The sequence below is a fragment of the Notamacropus eugenii genome, chromosome 2, assembly GCF_028372415.1.
Source record: "Notamacropus eugenii isolate mMacEug1 chromosome 2, mMacEug1.pri_v2, whole genome shotgun sequence".
NCBI lineage: Eukaryota > Metazoa > Chordata > Mammalia > Diprotodontia > Macropodidae > Notamacropus > Notamacropus eugenii.
Window position 1 is genome coordinate 324,020,227 of NC_092873.1, and position 15,750 is coordinate 324,035,976.

Genomic DNA, 15,750 nt, shown 5'->3' on the forward strand with positions numbered 1-15,750 from the left:
TATGTTGCTCAGAGATCCCAAAGTATAGATCTGGGGGAGCAGAGATAAGAGGTAACATTTTGCTTCCTCACCAATCACTGCCCTAAAAACTCTGGGAAGTGAGCAAAGTCTGCTTACCAAGCACCTCTTACTATATACCAAGCACTGGGGACACAGAGAAAGGCAAAACACAATCTTTGTCCTAGAGGAACACACAGCCTGATGTCAGAGATGGGACTTTTCTTTTGCAAAAGGAGTAAGTCGGGAATTCATTTCAGTGAACTATCATCCCCTCCTCATCCTCTCATTCTGCCTCTCTGAAAATGAATTGTGCAACAAGATCATGGGTGAAGAAAGGATTATTACCATTATTATTCAAAATTATACTAAAAATGCTACCTATAGCAATAAGAGAAAAAAAGAAATGGAAAGAATTAGAATAGGCAATGAAGAAAGGAAGCTATCACTTTACTGATGGTATGATGGTATTCATAGAGAATCCTAGAGAATCAACTAAAAAAAGTAGTTGAAAATAATTAACAACTCTACTAAAATTGCAGGCTATAAAATGAACTCACATAAATCATGAGCATTTCTACATATTACTAACAAAGTCCAGAAGCAAGAGATAGAAGGAGAAATTGCATTTAAAATAGCTGGAGACAACATAAAATACTTGGGAGTCTACTTGCCCAGACCAACCCAGGAACTATATGAACACAATTACAAAACACTTTTCATACAAATAAAGTCAAATCTAACCAATGGAAAAATATTAATTGCTTATGGGGAGGTTGAGCCAATATAAAAAATAACAGTTCCACTTAAATTAATTTACCTTTTCAGTACCATATGAATCAAATCATCAAAGGATTATTTTATATAGGTAGAAAAAATAATAACAAAATTCATCTTAAGAATAAAAAGTCAAGTGTATCAAGGGAATTAGCACAAAAATAATGTGAAGGTGGCTTAGCTGTGCTAGACCTCAAACTGTCTTATAAAGTGGTAATTATCAAAATTGATACTGGCTAAGAAATTAAGTGGTGGATCAGTGAAACAGATTAGTTATGAAATACTCAGTAATAAATGTTCCTAGTAATCTAGTGTTAAACTCAAAAATCCAAACTTTTGAGACAAGAACTCACTGACAAAAAGTGTTGAGAAAACAGAAAACCATATGACAGAAATTAGGAATAGGCCAATATCTTATACCATATATCAAGATAAGGTCAAAATGGGTGCATGATTTAGACATAAAATATGACACCATAAGCAAATGAGGAGAATAGGAATAGTTTACCTGTCAGATCTACAGATAAAGGAAGAACTTAGGACCAAACAAGAGACAGAGAGCATTACAGTAGGCAAAATGGATAATTTTGATTATATTAAAAAGGTTTTATGCAAACAAACCCAATACAACCAAGATTAGAAGGAAAGCAGAAAACAGAGTGGGGGAGAATTTTATAAGAAGTGTCACAGTAAAGGCCTCATTTCTCAAATATACAGAGAACTGAGTAAAATTGGTAAGAATACAAGTTATTCCCCAATTGATAAATGGTGAGAAGACATGAATAGGCAGTTTTCAGATGAATAAATCAAAGGTATCAATAGTCTTATGAAAAAATGCTCTAAATCACTACTGATTAGAGAAACGCAAATTAAAATCTGAGGTATCACCTCACATTTAACAGATTGGCTAATATAACAGAAAAGGAAAATGATAAAAGTTGGAGATACAGGAAAATTGGGACACTAATGCATTGTTGTGAGTGGAGTTGTGAACTGATCCAACCATTCTGGAGAGTAATTTGGTGCTGTGGCCAAAGGGCTAGAAGACTGTGCATACTCTTTGATCTAGTAATACCATTATTAGGTCTGTATCCCAAAAGGATTTAAAAAGGTGTGTGTTGGGGGGGGGGGGAAGAGACCTATTTGTGCAAAAATATTTATAACAGCTGTTTTTTTGGTGGCAAAGAATTGGAAGCTGAGGGAACCCCATCAACTGGAGGATGGCTGAACAAGTTGTGGTATATGATTGTAATGGAATATTATTGTGCTATTAAAAATGATGGGCAGGATGCTCTCATAAAAACTTGAAAATACTTATACGAACTGATATTAGCAAAGTGAACTGAGCAGAACTGAGAAATGTTGTACACAGTAACAGCAAACATCTATGATGATCCAGTGTGAATGATTTAGCTATTCTCTTCAATACAATGATTCAAGACGATTCCAAAGGACTCATGATAAAAAATGCTATCCACGGCCAGAGAAAGAACTGATGCAGGCTGAATGTAGATTGAAGTATACTATTTTTCACTTTATTTTTTGTGGGGGTTTTTTTGGTCTGTGTCTTCTTTCACAATGTGACTAATATGGAAATGTTTTTGCATGATTCCACATGTATAACCTATATCAAATTTTTACCATCTTGAGGCGAGGAGAGGGAAAGAATTTGGAACTCAAAATTTTTAACAATGAATATTAAAAAATTGTTTTTACATACAGTTGGGGAGAAATAAAATGATATTTTAAAAACAAAATGAGTTGTGCTACTTCTAGATTTAGAGATTTGTCATATCCTCATTGACCTTCGATAAATTTCATTTGTATGTTTTTGTGTGGGGGCTATTTTTTCCCCTTGCTAGTGTAGACATGATTTACCAGAGAATTATTCATTTGGAGAGGCATTTGTTGCTTAATGCAAGTGTTAAAATGGATAGAAAAACTTGATCAGTTCCTTTCATTTTAACAAGAGTCCTGCAAACCCAAAGCAATGGCCCTAATTCAAATTGGTGCCCTAAGCAAGACTAATACAGAAACTGCTGCCTCAGGTTATAGGGGCATTCCTGTGACTGGGTTTTCTCCTGACACTGTGCAGCTTGTGAACCCCCATGAGTGTATCTCCCATTAACTCTCTTCAAATAAATTTGTTTTTATTGTTAAATCGTTTCAGTTGTGTCTGGTTTTTTTGCTAGTCCATTCAGAGTTTTCTTGGCAGAGATACTGGAGTGGTTTGATATTTGCTTTTCCAGCTCATTTTTATGTATAAGGAAACAGGGTTAAGTGACTTTCCCAGAGTCACACAGCAAGTAAATGTCTAAGGTTGGATTTAAAAATGAAGATGAATCTTCTTGATTTCAAGTCCAGTGCTCTATCCACTGAGCCAACTAGCTGCCCAATAAACTCAGGGAAGGCATTTACTCAAATGGTATAGTAAGAACAGTAAACATTCCTGCTTCCCACCCTCCAAATCCCTCACCCTCACCTGAAGTGCACTCTCCTAGGAATACACACACAGTGAGGTTAAGTGGGCACAAATGTAAAATACAATGGTGATGAGGAGCCCAGGCAACTCACAACTTTGTAATTAGACAGCCTTGTTGTCTTTTCTTACAAAGTTCATTGTGAAGCATGGTGTTAGTGATGGATGAGTCACTAAGCTGGACTGGTTCCATATAGGGCATGGAGTTTCATATGGGCAGGTATCTGAGTTGGGCTGTCTCATTACAGAGAAGGCATGGAATCTCTACTGTGGTCAATCCCCTAGACTGAGCTGTTTTTTTGGCCAAAAGACAGCTCCTCACAGCCACAGATGCTGCTGGGATGGCTGGCTGGTGGACCAGCAAGTTACTTGGCTACTGGGTTGGCTTTTCACAGGGGTCAAGGTCTCTGGTGGACAGGTCACTTTGCTGAACTCCCTGGCTTACTCCTCAGGGGGAAGCCACAGTATCCACCACCTCCAGTCTCTGACTGTGCTGGGTGCTATTGTGCTCTTTCTGTGCTATCATGTTTCATTCCATCTGCTAGTTCATACTGAAACCTGGCTTCCCCATAATGACACAGCCTCCCTAGCCATCCTTTCTAGTACTAACTGCATCTTTACTCATTCTCCTTGACTCACTGGTCAAGGTGGGATTACTCCTCTCTCTGCATTGTCACTTCTCATTTCTCTCCCTCCTTCACTCAGTAGCCTCTCTTCCTGTAAAGTTCGTGCTACTCATATCTATCACTCAGTCAAAATCCTGGTAGCTATTGTTTACAGATACCCCCTCAAACCCAACCCCAGTCATTCTTCCTTTCTCAATGAGTTTGATGCCTAATTTGCAATTTTTCTCTTTCTCTCCAAGTCCTGCCCTCACACCAGGGAACTTCATCATACATATTGATTCTCCCTCAAATATCCTAACTGCTCAGTTCCTCAACTCACCTCCCATGAGCTATTCCTGCATCCCACCTCAGCCACTCCCAAAGATGGTCATATCCTTCATCTTGCCATCACTTACAAATGTACTCCTTCATGTGGGGAAGCTAGGTGGTGCAGTGGATAGAGCACCAGTGCAGGAGTCAGGAGGACCTGAGTTCAAATCTCACCTCAGACACTTGACACTCACTAGCTATGTGACCTTGGGCAAGTCACTTAGCCCCAATTGCCTCATCCTGGGTCATCTCCAGTCATCCTGATGACTATCTGGTCACTTGATTCAGATGTCTCTAGAGGAGAAGACACTTGACACTCACTAGCTATGTGACCTTGGGCAAGTCACTTAACCCCAATTGCCTCATCCTGGGTCATCTCCAGTCATCCTGATGACTATCTGGTCACTCGATTCAGATGTCTCTAGAGGAGAAGTAAGGCTGGTGACCTGCACAGCCCTCCTTCACTCAAAGCAAAGTCAAGTGCAAGTCATGTCATTATTTCTCTGATGGCATGGTCTTCTCTGGCAACGAAGGACGAACACACACATATAGGGAGTGCTATCGTATTCTTTCAGAAAAGGCAAAAACCCTTAGCCTAGGATTGGCAGAAGACTCTCCTCTGAGAACTCAGGATCTTGGCTCAAGGCTTTGTCCCATTCCCAGGCAGATAGGGATTCAACAGATATGGCTTCTCCTTTTCAAAAATTCTTTCTGGTTCCCTCACTGAGGGATCCCATGCTTACTTATGGTAACCATAGTTATATCTCACATATTTATTTTGACTGGGATCAAAGATGTTAAGGTACTCTGGGCTGTGGTGGGGTTCATTTTCTTTTCTGACCTTTTCAGATGCATTGAGATATTCAAAGTCTCATACCTCTTTCAAGGTACGAAATGCTTAGTCTAGACTTTAAAGGGCCTCATCTTTATCTTTCATTGTTTCTGTCTTTGACCCCCAAGAACTTTAACTTTGTTGAAGTATTAATAGGACACACCCTTTCAAAGTCACCCAGTCCAACATCCCCATCTCATGTAGGAGCAACTGAGGTCCCAGTAGATGAAGTATTTTGCTCTAGGTTACACAGCGAATAAGATGTAAAACTAGGATTTTGACCTGGGTCCTCTTTCTTCAAACCCAGTGTGTTTCTCCCACTGCGCTGTGTTCAGCTTTCTCATCTGTAAAATAGGGATAGTAAATAGTTCCCATCTCAAAGGACTGTTTAAATCAAATGAGATAACATGTAGTGCACTTTGCAAACCTTAAAATCTCTATATGAATATGACCTATCATTATTATTTTTCCTGGAATTGAAATGAGCCTATCCTAAGATATAATGACTTTTTTTGCCTTTTAAGGGTACCACTCTTTCCTTCCTGTCCAAACCCCAATAATCCCCTTCTATCCTCTTTCCCCTCTTCTTCCTCTTCCATTTTTCCTCCTCCTCTCAGCCTGCTTTGGGTACATTTCACTGAATGAACATAAGACTGTGATGACAGCTCTCTGTGTGAGTGTGCAAGTGAGGGGTGTCTTCAGGTCCCACGCCTCCTTCACTCTTTCACATGCTACCTTCCTGACTCATAGTTCTAAACCCAAGTGCCTGGCTTAGCTGTGGTGTGTGTGTGTGTGTGTGTGTGTGTGTGTGTGTGTGTATGTGTGTGTGTGTGTGTGTCACATAGAGAGAGAGAGAGGAAGAGAAAATAAAAGATGCTTAAGTTAAAAAAAGATGCTTAAAAGTTGCCCCATTACAGATGCATCAAAGTAAATTAACACTGTGACTATTTTAAAATCCCTTACTCCCCGCTGTATCTCAGATCTCTCTTTTTCTGGGTGTCCCCACCCCCACCCCCCAAGCTTCTGCCAAGAACAACAACAAAAACAAAAGAGCAGGGGCAGTTGGTGATGTATTGCAGTGGACCACGACTTCCTTTCCTCTACTCCATGGAAACCCATTTGAAAACATTTGTTTCTCTTTAGCTTTTGGTCCAACCTCCCCAAATCTCCCCATATCCTAAATTGATTTTCTGCCAGGGGATGTGCCAGCAGAAGCTGGGGCTCATTGTTTCTCTGGAGTTGCCCAGCTCATTCTCCATATGCCATAAAACATTCTGTGTATTATGTGATAGCCTTGGTGTCCCCATGGCAACCAGCTCAGTTGTCTCCTCTCTGCACAAGATTAAGACTTCAGGTAGGAATCAGCAGTGGGAGTGGAGTAGTGTGGGGGTGGGGGGGGTGGGGGAGTGGGTGGAGGTGAGGGAGGGCATAGGGGGCGGGGAGTAATCCAGTCCTTCTAGAAAATGACTAAGACAGAGAGCGAGGAGAATCAGTAATGAAACAGAATGGGCCAAGCCAGCGTTTTCCAAATACGAGGTTATCCACAATATAACAAAATTCTCTGATGTTTTGTGTACCATAGCTTTCTGGACAACTTGAACCATGTTTGGTGTCAGTCTGTGGTTTTTTATTGTGCTTAGGCTGCAGTGGAGCTCTGACTTCTCCCCTTCCTAGGTCTGGGTTCCATATTACTGAGTTCAACCTCTTCCTGTCTGTACTAATTGTGGTGCTATGAAGTCAGTTTGAGCCTGTTGGGAGTTGTCATGACAACACAGCTGGATTTCTGGACAGGTTAGTAAGGGAAAGGGAGATTAGATTAGTTTTCTCCCCCTCCTTTCCAATAAAGGCTTAATCAACCCTGTCATGCCAATTATTGCATTCCCTCCCTAATAATAGTAATAAGATAATAACAATAGACATTTATACAGGCTTTAAGATTTATAAAACATTTTACATAGATTGTCTCATTTGAACCTTACGCTGACCCTTTCAAGGTTGGTGCTTTAGGCATTCTTATTTTATAGATGAGAAAACTCATGCTCACAGAGGCTAGATGACTTGCCCATGACCTCTTAGAAAAGTAAGCATTGGAGATGAGATCTGAACACAGATTTTCCTGATTCTAAGTTGGATGCTAAGTCGATTCCACAGTGCTGTCCAGCTTGTGACCACTGATGGGATCTAGGCAGCTAAGTGGAACAGTGGATAGAGGGCCTGGAGGCAGGAAGATTTTTGTTTAAATATGGCTTCAGGGGGCAGCTAGGTGGTGAAGTGGGTAAAGCACTGGCCTTGGAGTCAGGAGGACTTGAGTTCAAACTTGATTTTAGATACTTACTAGCTGTGCTACCCTGGGCAAGTCACTTAACCCCATTGCCTAAAAAAACCCAACCCTCAAATATGGCTTCAGACACTTCCTAACTATGAGACCCTAGGCAAGTCACTTAACTTCTATCTGCCTCAGTTTTCTCCACTGTAAAATGGGAATAATAATAGCACCTACCTCACAGGATTGTTGTAAGGATTAAACGAGATATTTGTAAAGCACTTAGTATAGTGCTTGGTATATAGCAAGCACTTAAATACTTATTCCCTTCCCCCTTGCCTATATGGTCAGGGTTTTGATCTAGATGTTTCTCTCCGGAATAGATATATGAGTATATAGATTATTAGCCCCTTGAAGGCAGGGATCTGCTGGTCTAAACAGCTTTGTAGTACAAAGTAGCTACCCAAATGTTTGCTGAGTGAATGAAAGAACATTTTGAGATACCGCTTAACCTCATTCATCAAATACCTCAATACCCATGTGAATGTGACTAGCTCCTTGTTTCTCAAATCTAACTGTAGTGGATTTCTCTCATTTATAGAGGTCATACTTTAGTCCAGCTGGAAGCATGATTAATAGTTATGATTTGGCATTGGAGATTAGTACATTCTCTACCTCATGGTGAACCAGTTAATACTGTGCTTTATTCAGCTGTCAAGTGGAGACAAAAAGCCCTGAGCCAGGAGTCTCTGCCACAAACTAACTATATTATTTTGAAGAAGTTATTTTGTGTCTCTGGGCTTCAGTTTCCTCATCTAAAGGAGGATCATAGAAGATCCTTACCTTCCTTTTATACATGGGTAGGAAAGTATAATGGGAATCCTGCCTCTGAAATCCTGCCCTTTCTACCTTGGCCCTTTCTTCCTTTCTTATACCTTACTCTCTTCCAAACTCTTCTTCTTCCATTCTTTTTTTTTTTTAATAGGTCAGAGATTTTATTCTAATAGTTTTAATTACAGAGCTTGTTTATCAAGATGAAAACTGAAAACAAGGATACAAAGCAATCAATTACTAACTGTGTGTTGAAAGCAATAAGTTTCCACAAGACCAAACAAACCATTTCTGAGTTTTTCCTGAGATAAAGTTTAACAGCTCCAGTTTCTTCAGTGTTTATCAAAATACAAAAGGGAAAAAGAAGTAAAGATCTTTCTTTTTCTCCGGATGGCAAATCTGACCCCCGTAGTAATGAGGGGGTAGTAAAGGACATTCCATACATATACAGATAGGGGGATTGGTCCAAAATCAGACCAAATACTTCTAGAATGGAATGACTCCCCAAGGTCTCATGCTCAATCTATTTTCTTTCAAAATCTAGACACCATAGAGAAATGCCTGGTGTTTTTGACTGTGTTTTTGAAATATCCAAGCCCCAGCCAAGCTTTGGGGCTAATGTAGGCTGTTCTTACTGTGGAGAGGTTTCAAACAGAAACACCACACACTTCACCAAATTAAAAGGCTGTTTTTTTGTTATCCAGTTATGTCAGAAAGCTCTTCTCAATGTTTATAACCAGCCATCATTGTGCCCTTCCTAAGAGTTATTCAAGTGCAATGGAGAACTAATGGGAGCTTCACCTGAACTGGGGGTGGGGGTGGGGAATCTAGTTATATACCGTTCGTGATTGAAGATCTAATGTTCTCAATGTGCAGTCTGCTCTGAACCACAACCTCAAAGCTTTTTTTCTAATAAATATCCATGTAAGCACAAATACAAGCACAAACTCTGTGAAGTACATAAAGATCCAAAGACATAGCATTCCATGGATTTCTATTTTAACTATGAAAAACCCATCACTTGTTTGATTTTTGTTTTCCTTTCAAAAGAGAAACTGCAGACAATTATGATGATCTGATATTCAAGTTGTTACTGTAAAATCTACTCTAAGCATATTTTTCTGTTCTATGTGTTCAAGTGTTTTACTTGTCTTTTGATTTTTTTTTTTTTTTACTATTTTAAAAAAATACACCGAGTTCATGTGAAAAATCAGCCACTGAAATGGATCTTGATACAGATCTCACAGGCCAGTAGGAGTAGCATTTGACTGTGTTGCTGCCCATTAACCCCCAGTAACCCAAGTGTCAATATACTCAAAAACCATTCCCAGAACTAATTGGTGAGTTGATTTTTTTTTTTACAATAGAAAAATCTGAATAATATTACATAGGAGGGCCAGAAACTGCCCCATTGGAAATGAAAACTATTTACATTAAATAAGAAACCTGCTTTCAGATCTGTATTTGCCACAGTTACAGCATGGTATAATACATACTGTGACAAGGGATAGGAAAAAAAATAGTTTAGAGATGCTGTCTTATTAGTGTTTGCTAACAAACAAGAGTAAAGCAAAAGACAAATAGGAGAGAATAGGAAGAAGCGAAGGGAAGAGGGAGGAAGAACTTTTGTTGCTTCATTTTTGGTTTTAGAGCTGACTGGACATCCAGTCCTGGGCTTCATAGAGCCCATTACCATGAGTAGCAGAGATGGCTTGGATGTACCAGTTTCTGTGAGGAAGAGAATGTAGTTCAAGTTTATCTGTGATTTCAGCTGCATTCATGGCATTAGCAAGATCTTGTTTGGTAGCAAACACTAATAAGCCGACATCTCTAAGCTCATCCTCTGCCAACATTCTCAACATTTCTTCTTGGGGGCCCCATTCATTCATTCTCTGTTATTACTGTCAGCCACAGAAATCAGTCCTTGTGCTCTGAAAGTAGTGGCACCACAGGGGTCAGATCTTGTCCTGACCACCTACATCCCACATCCTGAAGCTAATGTTTTTATATGCTACAGTTTCTACATTGAAACCTATAATGGGGATAGTAGTTTCACCCAGCTTCAGTTTGTACAAAATAGTTGTCCAGTATGCAGCATCCAGAACAGTCATTAGAATCTGCATTTCTTTTTTTTTTTTTTGGCCAAAGAGCCCCTTGAAGAGGTTAGCAAATATATTCCCCATGTTCCAGATGTCAAGTGTTGAATTGCAAGCAAAAGGAATCCCCTGGCTCCCGAGCCTTGGACTTCCAACCTCCTCACCCAGGAGTAGCTTTGATTTCGCTCACGTAAGGTGGTGGCTCTGGATGTCAGCCATGTCAGTGACCTTATTCTTCCCTTCTTAACATACTCTGTGATATAATGATGCTGAGCTCCTTGTTGTTCCTTTAATACGACATTTTTTACCCGTTGTCCCCCATGCCTGGAATGTTCTTTCTCCTCATCTCTACCTTCAAGTCCCAGCTAAAGTCTCGCCTTCTCCAAGGAGCCTTTCCCAAATTCTCTCATTCTACCTTCCTCTTTGTTGATTATTTCCAACTTCTCCTGTATATAGCTTTTTTGTACATAGTTGTGTATACACTGTCCCTTCCATTAGACTGTGAGGGCAGGGACTATTTCCCCCTCCTCTCTCCTAGCATACATTAGTTACTTAATAAATGCTAATTGACTGAATGACTAAAAATTACTATGCTTGTGAACATGGACAAATCACTTAAATATACTAAACATCAGTGTACTCATCTGTAAAATGGGGATAACAATACCTTTAGAACTTACTTCTCAAGGTAGTTGTTAGATGGAAATGAGATAATATATATTAAGAACTTTGCAAACTTTAAAGTTATATAAATATACCTTTTCCCCCAAACCCTTTCCTCTTCTCAACTTCTCCATTACCGTTTAGTTACTGGGGTGGGGAAGCTGTGATCTTAAGGCCACATGCAGCCCTCTAAGTCCTCAAGTGCATCTCTTTGACCAGATCCAAACTTATCAGAACAAATCCCCTTAATAAAAGGATTTGTTCTATAAAGCTTGGACTCAGTCAAAAGGTGGCACCCAAGAACCTAGAGGGCCACATGTGATCTCTAGGCCACAGATTCTCCACCCCTTTAGGGCATTACAGTCCCAATCACTTAGGCTCACAATTTTCATGTCATCCTCAACCCACTCTCACCCCACATATTCAATCTATGGTCAAATCTTGTCATTTTTGCTTCTACCACATTTTCCTTATATGTTCCCTTCTCTTCCCTGCTTTGGTGCAAAGGCCTCATTGTCTCATGCCTGGACTATTGCACTATTCCTAGTTGCCCTCCCTACCTCAGGCCTCTTCCCACTCTAAGATATCCTCCATCTTCCACTTAGTTGCCAAAGCAATTTCCTTAAAATACAGGTCTGACCCATATTACCACCACCCCTACTGAAAGACCTTAGCTTAAAAAGGCCAAGGTCCCTCACTGTATCGTGGGCCATTACCAGTCATCATGAGTTTTGTCTTGCCCAGATTCCAATGACTCTGGAGGAGAGAGTGAGGCTGATGACTCTGCACAGCTTTGTCTCACTTCAATCCAATTCACTTGTAAGTCAAGATATCCCCCTCATGATGTCATTGGTCTTCTTCAAGAACACAGGATGAATGACAACTAAAACAATAATCACAGCAACCACTCCTACTCAGTAAACTCCAGGGGTTTCCTATTCTGGAATCAAATAAATAGAAAGTCCTCTGGTCTTTAAAGACCTTTCCAACCTGACTATTTCTTACCTTTCCAGTCTTCTCCCTCCTTTACTCCCTTCTATACAGCCCACAATCCACCTATGCCCTCCTTTTCCCAACCTTGTACTTTTGCAAACGTTATTCCCCATACTTGGAATGCTTTCCTTCAGCACCTCATCACCTCCATCTTCTGACTTCCCTGGCTTCCTTCAAGATTCAAGTAAAATTTTACTTTCTGTAGAAAGCTTTTTACGGTCTCCTTTGCTATTCTCCCAGTGCCTTCCCTTAGAGATTGTCCTACCTCTGCAGGGAGCCATCTCCAGCCATCCTAATTTATATCTTGCCACTGGACCCAGATGGCTTCAAAGGAGAAAGTGAGGCTGGTGACTTTGCCCAATCATCCCTCACTTAAATCCAGTCCATTTGCAAGTCATGGCATCATCTTCCTGCTATCATGGTCCTCTTCTAGAAGGAAGGACAAACACACCTGTGAGTGAGTAGTAGCTCCTCCCCTCCCTTCCTCTCCTGTACCCTCCCCTCCCCTGCATCCTTGCCTAGGGTGCTCTACCCAGGGGAAAGTACACTTTCATGGCCAAAAACTGCCTTTTTCCCTTTGGTTTTACTGGATGGATTTCTTGCTCAAAGACCAAGCCTTAAGCCCAATTCACTCTGGAGCTCATAAACTGGACGAGTCCCCACCCACCTAGCACAGAGTGAATGTAAATACTAAATAGTAACTGTTTCTGTTATACCCAAGAATCCAGAGGGTCTTCCCCTACCAGTTTGATTTTTCTTTTTGATTAAAGGGTCCATCCCTCGAGTAACTACTGAAAGAAGCCTATTCATTGAATGGGTGTATCTCACTCAAAGTGAGAATCTGATAAGACCTTAGCCTAAAATGGCCAGGGTCCCACATTGCTTCCTGGGCCATCTCCAGTCCTGAACACTGGACCCAGATGGCTCAGGAGAAGAAAGTGAGATTGGTGACCTTGTACACCCCTCCCTCACTCAAATCAAAGTCAACTGCAAGTTATGTCATCATCTTGATGTCATGGTCCTCTTCGAGAATGAAGGACAAACACAACAACAACACTCTATAGATAGACAGGTAGACAGACAGACAGACAGACAGATAGATAGATAGATGATAGATAGATAGATACTGATATTACATAGATATTCTACACACATTCACATCCACATCTGTGTATACACACACACACACACACACACACACACACAAAGTTACATGTTGCCTCCTTTTAAAATGTGAGTTGCTTAAGAGCAGAAACCATTTTTTTCCCCTTTCTTTGTGTCCCCAGTGCTTAGCGTAGTACCTGGCACATAGTAAATGTTTAATAAATGCTCTTTAACTATTTTTCTCTTATTCTTCTCATTGACATTCAGATAGAAATTGTTCTGCAACAAGTTCTTACCTTATTATTATTCTTTTATATTTAATGTTTTATGGATGACTGCCCAGGTGGATGAAATAACTACATTTTGCAACTGAATAAAAATATTGGACCGTAATTTCATATTCTGTAAGATTACTGAAAGAAGAATCTTCAGGACAGTTCCAAGATCAGAAAGGATGAAGGGATACATATCTCCTATGTGTTCCCACAGTTTTGATTTCTATCACTAGGTCTCCATATTTTGAACATTTTTCATCCTGTGTTATTTAGAGATTATGATATTCAGTGTGTCAACCTCTATTAAAAATATTGTTTTAACTTTTTATGATTTCTATTGTCTGGGTGCGTATAAACAACAGTTTTATCTGTCATACTATTTGCAATGTATTTGTTGAATCCTCAAGTAGATTTTGAGATTCTCATTTGCAACAAGGGATTTACTGTCTGTTAATTTATTAAAGAGACTGAACCTATGATGCCTAATTTTGGTTACAAGACTAAGTCTTGCTATGTATTTTGTAGTTGTTCAATTTTAGCCCAGTTTCTATTGTTTCATGGTATAATCTGCATGGATAATGTATCCAGACTCATTAAGAATAATTTTTCCATTATTTCTTACGACAATGGTCTGAGCCTGAATTGCTATTGTATAAACCAGTCTGTTTGTAAGGGAATTGCCAACCCTCAGCTCTCTTGGACGGCGTACACCAATCACGGCTCAGGTAATCTGAGGGGAGATTGGTAAGGCATGAACAAGATGGTGCTGGGAGGAAGGGTTCCACTCCTGTTCACCACCAGATACTTCCTGAAATGTGGCTGGAAAGCAGTAGCAAAACCTGTTTAAAAAACTAGTTTAATCTTGCTTGTGCTGCTTACGTAACTAAGGCGTACATGATACTATATAAGTGCCTGAGCTAGTTTGAATAAACGGAGTTGCCTTACATCTTTGCCTCCCGCCTCATCGTTACTCACAGCGAGCTCCTTCAGGGTCAACAGGCCCTGTTGGTCAGATAAACCTGTCGGCTCGGGGTGAACGGCCCTGATAAATCCCGTTCATCTGTTGACCCAGTCATGGGTCATGGAGGATCTTTTGAATCTACTTTTGGATCTTTTTGTTGTTGTTTACTCATGTCCAACTCTTTGTGAGTCCGTTTAGGGTTTTCTTGGCAAAGATACTGGAGTAGTTTGCCATTTCCTGCTCAGATGAAGAAACTGAGGCACATAGGGTTAAATGACTTGCCTAGGGTCACACAGCTAATAAGTGTCTGAGGCCAGAATCGACCTCATAAAGATGAGTCTTCCTGACTCCAGGTCCATTGTGCTACTCTAACCTCTGCGCCATCTAGTTGCCTCTTAGAATTTAACTGTTTTATTGGTTCCATCTATGAAGGTGTCTCCACCTTTACCTGAAGGTAAACCACTTTCGGTTATATCCAACAAATCTAGGAGCATATACTTAATTGCCAGCCTTTCCTGTTGCTTTGTGAAGTTACGTCTACTTATCAGAAACATTTCTAATTGTAACTTTTTTTATCATAAATTGTAATAACACGATGATGACATTTTTGTCATGATCTCGTTCTCATCTTTCTTTGGAGTTGAAATAGAAATGATCCCAGAACAAGTCGTAATTCTTTTAATTTTTCTTATATTTAATATTCTGTGGACCATTATACAAGTTGATGAAATAAGAGCTTTTTTGTAATTGAATAAAAGTTATTTATATGTAAACTTCTTCTGTACAACTTTGAGATGATTCCAATAAGATGATAAAATGAGATAAGACATCCAGACAAGATGACAGGGATTATATCTAGCTCATTTTATTCCCATGTGATTTTTGTTTCTTCTGCTAGATGTCTATAATTAAATTTTTTTGAAAAAATTATTTTTTTAATTGTGAACTTGACAAACATCAATATAAACATTTTCATATGTATATGAAGTGGGGTTTGAATTGACCTTTAGGGGCAATCCCAGGAAATGTGTGCTGGATCTCCATTGGAAACTTCTGGGAACTTTGGGAGAAATGGAACTCATCACTGAAAGGTTTGTGGTTCGCTATTACAAAGCAATTCCCTCATTGGCCAGGGAGCAAGAATAACCACTGATACAATGAATTTTTAAAAGGAAGTGACCCTCCCTTCCCCATGTGTCTGCACTATTTCAATCCATCCTCAGAAGGGCAAGGAATGCTGTACACATCTTCCCTTACCTTGGCAACACAGCGACCACGCTCATGATATAGCTAGAGCAGGGGACTCAACCAGGCAAACTTGAGGCTACGCCTTTAGCTGCCTTTTGGTGTGTATGCCAGATCATAGGTGACAAGATAGCAATCCTGAGAGATCTATCCAGTCTTGAGGCATCATTATGAGATCAAGAGAACTCCATCAGTGAGAGGTGACTGGCAGCAAGGGGAGTTTCTGCGTCAGAGAAGACAGCCACCAACAAGAGGAGGAGCCCAAGTCCTAGCCTAGCATGCCAGAATATGTGAATCTA

At 40.1% G+C, this 15,750-nt stretch overlaps 1 long non-coding RNA gene and 1 pseudogene across 1 annotated transcript in view; one reads left to right on the plus strand and one right to left on the minus strand.

Moving 5' to 3' along the window:
- Nucleotides 1-6,279: 6,279 nt before the first annotated feature.
- Nucleotides 6,280-15,750, plus strand: part of LOC140523973 (uncharacterized) — a 32,691-nt gene continuing 23,220 nt past the window's right edge. The window contains exons 1-2 of the long non-coding RNA XR_011973529.1: nt 6,280-6,374; nt 6,695-6,811. This is a non-coding gene — a long non-coding RNA (uncharacterized lncRNA). The remainder of the gene's footprint in view (nt 6,375-6,694; nt 6,812-15,750) is intronic.
- On the minus strand, nt 9,994-10,297 carry LOC140523972 (ADP-ribosylation factor 1 pseudogene; annotated as a pseudogene).